Below are 8,651 nucleotides of genomic sequence, written 5' to 3' on the forward strand. Positions count from 1 at the left end.
CAAATCAAAATCCACCTGGATTAGAAATGAAATATAAAAAGAATTCATATATACACAGCTGCACCGTAAAAACACAGGTGGCTTTTAACTCATGTTTTAATAGGAAAGCAATTTAGCTCCTTCAAATGGGCAAAAGCAGGTGCTACAGTAAAGGTGAACCACAAAAACCCCAATCAATTATTTTTAGCATGTCTCTTAATTTTTCTATCCCCTAGTTTCTTGTCTTCTGGTCCTGATTCTTGAACAGGCAACCACTTGAGGGGGTGCCAGCGATAGATGGGCCATGGAGGAAGTGTCAGCAAACATGAAAAAGCAAATCCGGCCATAACTATATAGACAGTCCATCCAAATTGTTCAGCCACGTACCCATAGATAAATCCAACTATTGCAAAAAAAAAAAAAGAAGAATACCCTGAAACATCTGTTCAGCTAGCTTCTGGCCCTTGTAATCCATTTGAGTGGGCAGCGAGCCCAGATGTTTCAACATGACTGCGTGAGACGGGGGCTCAGGTACGGGGGCGAGAGCGGATACGCGGGCGAGAGCGGCAGTGACTCAGAAATGGACGGGGTAAGGGTCTGGGCCTGCGTAAAGCCTGGTGGTCCTGAAAAGCCACAGCAGGTCGTCATTTGATTTCTTGACTGCTGCTTCCATGAGTGTTGATAGTAGGTCCAAGCAAAATAAAGTCTTTGACAACTTCAATCTATTGCCATTTATCATGATGTTATCTGCACTCCAGTTATATTAAAATGCCTATACACGTCCACGTCCGTGACTGATGACAACATTGAGCATGCATGTGAAATTATTCTGTCAAGTGACAGTGGATTATGTGGCAAATAATTTTCAAATCAGCAATGACTCTGTTTATGAAATAACTATTACTGGTGATGAGATAAGGATTCAGCACTACAAGCCTGAGAGAAAATGGCAGAGTATGGAATGAAAAAACATCCTGAATTGCTGACCAAGAACAAGTTCAAAAGTCAACCATTAGCTAGAAAATGGATGCTTGCAATTTTCTGGAATCCTCAAGGACTGCTATTGGGCCACTATCAGGAAAAGGTTCAACAATCAACAATGCTCATTACTGTGAGATGCCCAATGAGGAGCTGAAGCCTAAACTTCACATTAGCACAGAGGACTGCTATCCAAGGGCTTTGTGGTCATGCATGACAATGCCGTCCACACAGCTCTGCCCAAATTGTTGACAGTCTGTAAAAACTTTCTTTTGAGGTGTTAAAGCATTCTCCCTATAGTCCTGATCTTGCTCCATTGAACTTCTACCTGTTTGGTCCCTGGAAAGCAGCCCTTCCAGGATGAAGAGTCACCTCTGATGAAGAAGTGAAGACAGTGGTACATTTGTGGCTTGCACTCAGCCTGAAACATTTTTTAATAAGGGAGTATGAAAACTTGTTAACAGATGGACAAAGTGTATTGAAAAGCAAGGAGATTATGTCAAAAAATGATGTATTTGTCTTTTCTAAAAGTTGGTTAAATTCGACAGCCAGAGTGTGGATAATTTTTGACTCACCCTCATATTTATTGGTTCAGTAGTAAGGATTTTTGTTTTCTTTACACTGAGGTACAATCCATACTGAAGGTTGTGGTCTTTGATATTCATCAGTGAGTATTTTAAGTCCCCTTGGTTTGCAACACGCAAGGTTGTATTATCTGTATATTGCAGGTTGTTAGTGAGCCTTATTCCAATCCTGATGCCATGTTCTTCTTCATGTAATCCAACTTCTCAGATTATTTGTTCAGCATACAGATTGAATAAATATGGTGAAAGAACACACCCTGGCACATACCCTTCCTAATTTTAAACCATTCAGTGTCCCCTTGTTCTGTTTGAATAACTGCCTCTTGGTCTATGTACAGATTCCTCATGAGCACAACTAAATACTTATTCTCTGCAATGTTTTCCATAGCTTGTCATGATCCACACAGTTGAAAGCCTTGCATAGTTGATAAAGCACAGGTGAACCTCTTTCTGTTCTTCTCTGCTTTCAGCCAAGATCCATCTGATGCCAGCAGGTGTCTACCTTGTATAGAGTTTCCAAGGACTGTCTAGTGGGTTTGAACCACTGACCTTGTGGTTAACAGTACAATGCTTATCCCTACAGAGCCACACCAGAACTCCTGAAGATATATATGTGACTGAAAATATCTATGTGGCTGAAAATGAATTGTTGTTGTTTTTAAGTGCCATGGAGTCAGTTGCAACTAATGGTGACCCTGAATTTCCAAGGAGTAACTGATGGATTTGAATAGACAACCTTGAGGTTAGTAAATCTGTGCTTATCTTACAGTGCCACAGCAGAACTCTGAAAATGAATTTAAAAATGTAAAAATAGTAGAAGTCTTATTAAATGGCTTTCTGGAAAAGACCTAAATACAGAGACAGCAAAAAGATCAGTGATTTTCATTGTTCCAGGGGCTAGGGAGAAGAGATAAATAGGTGGAGATAGGGCTTTTTTTTTTTCAAGGCAGTGAAACTATTCTGTATGACACTATAGTGGTGGACACATGACATATACTTCTCAAAACACATAGAACTACACAATTCAAAGAGTGAACCTTAGGTAACTAATGACTTTACTTCACAATAATGTATCAATGTTGGTTCATCAGTTGTTACAACTATACCATATGAATGTCAGATGATGATAACAGAAACTGTGTGAGGAGAGGGTATATGGGAACTAAGTACTTTCTGCACAATTTTTGTAGAAATCTAATGGCACCTAAGGAGCTCTGGTAGTGTAGTGCTTACGAATCGGGCTGTTAACCTCAGGGTCAGCAGTTCAAAACTACCAGCTGTTCCACGAGAGAAAGATGAGGCGTTCTGCTCTCGTAAAGATTTATAGCCTCGGAAACCCTGTACAGGGTTGCTATGAGTTGGAACCAGCAAATAACCACCAATGGCACCTGACAACAACAACAAATGTGCTTTAAAAAAAAAAAAAAGTCTCTTTAAAAAGTTGTTTCTGTTGTTAAGTGCCATCGAGTCAGTTCTGACTCATAGTGACCCTGTGTAGGGTTTCCAAGGCATTAAAAAATCTTTGCGGGACCAGAAAGCCTTATCTTTCTCCTCGGGAGCAACTGTCAGGCTCTAACTGAGGACCTTGTGGTTTGCAACCCAATGCTTGTCGTATGGAGACCAAAAACAAAAACAAACAAACAAAAACACACCCACTAAAAAAATGAAGAAGCATTTAAAACTGTTTGAAGACACTATTTGTAAAACTTTCCCCTGGTGTTCTTATCAATGAATGCATGAAAAAAATGATGATCAGAAGTATTTATTTTCATCTCATAGTTCCACTCATTCTCCACCTAGTTGCTTTTGAGTGTATTATTTGCCAACAGAGACTCCTGGCTTGGTCTCTGGGGTGCCCTTGCTGTCAGAATTGAGTAAGAAGGAGACATTCCTATGCTGCCCTGGGCTGTCCATACATCAGCCCTCTAACTCCCACCTCTAACTACAGTCAGAAAGCCCCATCAGACTTACGGGGTTTCTGGGAGCTGTAGAATCCTCAAGGCACCTCTCCATACACCCTGAGTCCCAGGTCCCTCAAAGGGATCAGGCCCTGGGCAGGACATGGTGAGAGTGAGCAGAGAGCAGGTCCTGTGGAGGAGACAGTGGCTTCAGGTCAGATGCCTAAGAGGTGAGTGGGTGGCCAGTGCCCAATTGTCCTCACCTGCTCTCACCCTTTATGGCCTGCAGGTACAGTTCTGAAGCGGTTCTTGGGTCAGATACCTCCACTTCATTGGCATTTTCCACTACCCTAGAGGAAGGAGAGGCTGAGTTCAGCTCCTAATCACCAGAACTTCTGCACAGAGTCTGTGAAGATCCCCAGAGTTTATAAGAAGCATCCAAAAGGCTCCATGTCCAGGGTGTGCCTTAAGCCTCTCATCTTCAAAAGCTTGTTGTTCTCCTCTCATCTTCTCAGTGAGAGAAAGAGGGTGTTTGGGATTGTTGCTTCCCCATGCCCCATTTTACAGGTGAAGCAGTTGAGGTTCTGCTCAGTGAGAAGGCCCAGATCATCAAGTATGATAATGACTGAATTGGAACATGGGTTGGAACTGAAGAGATGTAAGTGGATAGGATGTGAGGATTGAGAGGGACAGAGATGTGGGAAGGGATCCTGTAAACAGACCCTGTGCTTGCAAACAAGACCCCAAGCTCAAATCCTCCCACCCCTAGGATGGCAGTGGGCAGAAACCTCCAAGAGCATGGCTTGGGGGTATCAACAGTCCTGCCTTAAGACAAGACCTTCAGTCTATGGTGGGCTGTGGAGACTCACAAGCCCAGAGGAGGCACATCCAGCACCGGCATGCTCTCTGCTCCTGGAGAGAGTAGGTCCTGAGCCTTCCCACTGGAACTGAGCTGGGACAACAACAAGTACAACAATTGTTACAAACTCATACTTTCCCCTAAATTCAGTTCATATGACCTTCCCCCTCCCCCCTCCCCCTCCATCCCATCTCACTCTCTAGACCAGACACAGTACCAAGAATCCAATCATTTCATAGTCAGGGAAAGCAGGCCCCCAGAAAGGCAAGCCTACACTAGTGAGCAGCAGAGTTAGACTAGATTTAAGCTATTCTGCCTCCCCCATAAACCTCAAGTTCTTTCTGGATCCCAGGACCATGCTTTCCCTTCTCTTACCTGCACTAGGCTAAGAGTACTGAGCACCTGATCAGAGCCCCTGAGGGCTAGCGCTTCCTCAAACAGCACCTGCAGCAGCTAAGTGGAGAAAGGGATTCAGTGGGGAGAAAGGATGAGTACCGCTTTCATCATGCCCTGAGGACCAAGTCTATGCCAAGTCTGTTCTAAGTGCTGGGGAAATAGTGCCCAGGGCAGAAGTTGCCCTCACAGTTCACAGGGAACCAGACTAGTGAGTAGACATTTCCAGTGGAACTTGTTCTTTGCAAGGGCAGGGAGCCCTGACAAAGTTTGGAAGCAGCTATTTGATGTAGTACTGTAGGATAAATACTGGACTGCAAGGTCAACTTGAACTACAAGGTTGACAGTCAAAACCCACCAGTCATTCCTCAGAAACCCTATACAGTCAGTACCGACCTGACGGCACTTAGCATTTTGATTTAGGTACGTTTTGAGGAAACCCCCCAAAAAACTTTTAAGTTTGTTGTCATTTTTAGTATGAACAAGAAATGTGAAAATTAAAGCTTCCTGGATATTTGATCATTAGCTCTCACCCATAAGCTCCAGCCTTCCCTTTCCCCTTATAGCTATTGCCCCTGACAAACAGCCCGCAAGGGCCACAGCAACCCTAGGAGGGGAATCTAATTCCATTGGGGAGGGGAGAAAACCGTTCCTGAAGGTGACAGCACTTGAGTTGAGCCCAGTTGTGTAGTTCTTCCAGGACTCACCTGTGGGACAAGTCGAGGCGCCTCTTTTTCACAGCCTTGGAGCATCAGGGCCACACTGTACCCATGGCCCACAGAGCCCAGTGAACCTCGGACTTGTGTCAGCAGCTCCTGCTCTGCCTCCTGCAGGAAGACCCAGGACTCTCGTGTCCCATCAGAAGGCTGACAGGACACTATGATCCAGGGGACTGAGGGCTCCCACCATAACCCAGTCCCCCTCCGACACTGCCCTACCTGAGCAGCACTGGGGCCCAGCACTCTGTCAAAGGTGAGGCACTGTTCCTGTGCAAAAGGATTTTAGCAATGTTATCCCCATCTTCCTCTATACCCACCCTCACCCCACTCCATCTATATACCTGAGTCTCCATGGTGCCTGACTGAAGCAAATGAAGACTTGTGGGTTCCTCCAGGAGAAATGTGGGGCAACAGGTCTCCTCAGTGCCTGAGACAGGTAGATTTCACATCACCTCTTGTTCGGGAAACTGGACACCCAGGACTCCAATGTTCTACCCTCAACTTTTACCTCAGTTTCCCAATCTAAGCTGGCCTAACCCTATCCTCTCTCAACAGGCTTTCCCAGAATGCAATAACCTAAATAGGAATGTGTAAGAAGGGGAATTCTCACCTGATTCCCATCCAAGTTTCACTTCCACTACCACAGTCAGCATGGCTTGTGAATTGGGAGAGACTGTGAATGTCAGGAGAATTGAACTGCCCTGACCCTAACCAGCCCTTGTGTTCACTGCCTCTCCACACTCCATGACTACCGTCTCTCAAATTTCCCTCAATAATTCATGTCACTAGTAGGAAAGCTCTGGAAGGGGCCTCTGGACAATAATTTATCAAGGGAGAAATCAGTCCCCACTCCTCTGAAAGAATCAAAGCTTGCATGAAAAAATTTTAATACAAAATTTCAGAAATAAATATCAGTTGAGAGAATCATAAATTGAACCTCTAAGTACTCAGTTTCAGCAATGATCAACTTATGGCCAGTCTTATATTTCCCCTCCACAATCCAAATGGATTCTTTTGAAGTAAATACCAGGCATCCTATTATTTTATCCATAACTAACTACTTCAGCATGTATCTATAAAAGATACATGTTCTTTTTTTTAAATTGAACACTTTTATTATGTACATTTCAAACATACAGAAAGTAGAAAAGATGATACAGTGAATGTCTATATACATGCCAACTAGATTCAATAATTAACATTTTGCTATATATGCTTCATGCATACATACAATTTGCTAAACCATTTCAAAATATATTAGAAACATAAAACTTCACTCCTAAATACTGCAGCACACAAATTTTAAAGACATTTTCCTATAAACATCCTTATCATAGTTCATAAATTAGCAGTAATCATCTAATATAATTTTAATTCAGTCCATATTAAAATAGATCCATTTTGGAAGAAGTGCAGTCAGAGTGCTCCTTAGAGGCCAAGATGACCAAACTTTGTCTCTCATACTTTGGACATATTGTCAGGAGGGAGCAGTCGCTGGAGAAGGATATCATGTTTGGTAAGGTGGAGGGTCAGAGGAAAAGAGGAAGACCCCCAACGAGATGGATTGGCCGAGTGGCAGCATCCATGGACATAAGCGTGGCAACAGTAGTGAGGTTGACCCAGGATTGGGCGGTGTTTTGTTCTGATGTGCATAAGGTCACAATGGGTCAGTACCGACTCAATGACACCTAACAACAACAACATATTAAAACTTCAATGTCTTTTCCCTCTTCCCCTCCTGTCTTTTGTAGCTTTCAAACCAGGATAATCAGTCCAGTCAAGGTTACTACACTGCATTTGATTGTGATGTCTCTGAAATCTTTATATCTAGGCTAGCTAACCACCACTACCTCTTTTTTCTCCTTTCATGACCGATTTATTGTTAAGAAATGAAGGCAGTTCTCTTCTAGTCCACATTCCACATTCTGGACTTGTCTGAATATTTCTTTTATGGTGTCATATAACTTGCTGCTCATCCCCAGTATTTCTTGCAAATGGAAAATTAGAGCTAAAGGCTTGATTAAACTCCCACACACAATCAATCAGCAAATATTTGGTAAGATGATACATTGGCACCATGAAAATTCTAGTGAGAGTGGAGATCAGTCTTTTTTCTATGAGTTGTGGCATCAATCTTCCATTTTTTAACATTTCAGTTTTTAATGATTCGTTTTCTACAAACCATCAAATATGTACCCGCACCTCCCCCCCACCAAAAAAAGGTGAGATTCACTTTTTCAGTGATGGCAGATTTACTCCTTAGTTGAAATGGGAACATTTTCCTTCTTATTGACTTTGTCTAGATTCATACTTTGTACATAACCCATATAATAGTCAGTATGATAGTAACTCAAGTACCAAGAGATTAACATACTTCTCAGAGCATCAGCATCAACATCCTCAGGAGAAGCTGGACATATGGGAGGTGATTGGGGAATTATTGAAATAGAGGTAGTCATCATGATATGAAGGAGGGTTTTGGTGGTGGTGGACAACTGACTTTTAGGCCTGACTTTCCAGGGCCCACTCCTATCCCTGGCATTGGAGGTGATAAAGGTAGAAAAGAAATCATGGAATAGCTTTAGACTTGATGTTATTCAGTTAATTTCCTGGAGACCTGGAGGAGTTCTCACTTTCATCTGTTGAAATTTGACTTTAATTTTTATTCTCTTGAGCATTCGCCTGAGTATTCTGGTCTACATTATTAACTACTCCAAAGACTGGGAAAAGTAGATCACACAGGTTTTGCTCCTCTCTACTTAGAGTCCTGGTGTTTCACTGCTTGGGTTAATGTGCCAGACTGCAAAGCCATTTGAACTGAAAGGTTGTCAGTTCAAGCTCACCAGCTGCTCCTCGGAAACCTTATACAGGTTTGCTATGGGTCAGAAATGACTCAACAGAAACATTTCCATATTCAGTGTAAATTACAACACAGGTTTCTCTCTTACATTCAATGGAAGCAATGGTCACTGGGTAAATGCAGCTGTTTTCTGTCCAAATGGCAGAACATTTATCACCAACCTTCCACTGTTTCAGTGGACACCCCACCCCCACCCTGAGAGAGTTATACTACGCATGCGCACAGATCTCCTCAAAATTGAAAGAGACAGTTTCCACTTAAAACCAAATGGTCACAGCCGGCCCTGAACTGTTTATAATGAGGAAAAAGGCCTGAACGGGGATTGTGGAGCAGGACAGGCAGATTAAAAAGGAAACAGGCCAAAATTAAATCCTAAGTTAC

General features: G+C 42.9%; 1 pseudogene; it reads right to left on the reverse strand.

The window, feature by feature from the left end:
• Positions 1-7,669: 7,669 nt before the first annotated feature.
• The window catches only part of LOC102833288, an 8,174-nt pseudogene continuing 7,192 nt past the window's right edge, over positions 7,670-8,651 (reverse strand).

The sequence above is a fragment of the Chrysochloris asiatica genome, unplaced genomic scaffold (assembly GCF_000296735.1).
Source record: "Chrysochloris asiatica unplaced genomic scaffold, ChrAsi1.0 scaffold00087, whole genome shotgun sequence".
Taxonomy (NCBI): Eukaryota; Metazoa; Chordata; class Mammalia; order Afrosoricida; family Chrysochloridae; genus Chrysochloris; species Chrysochloris asiatica.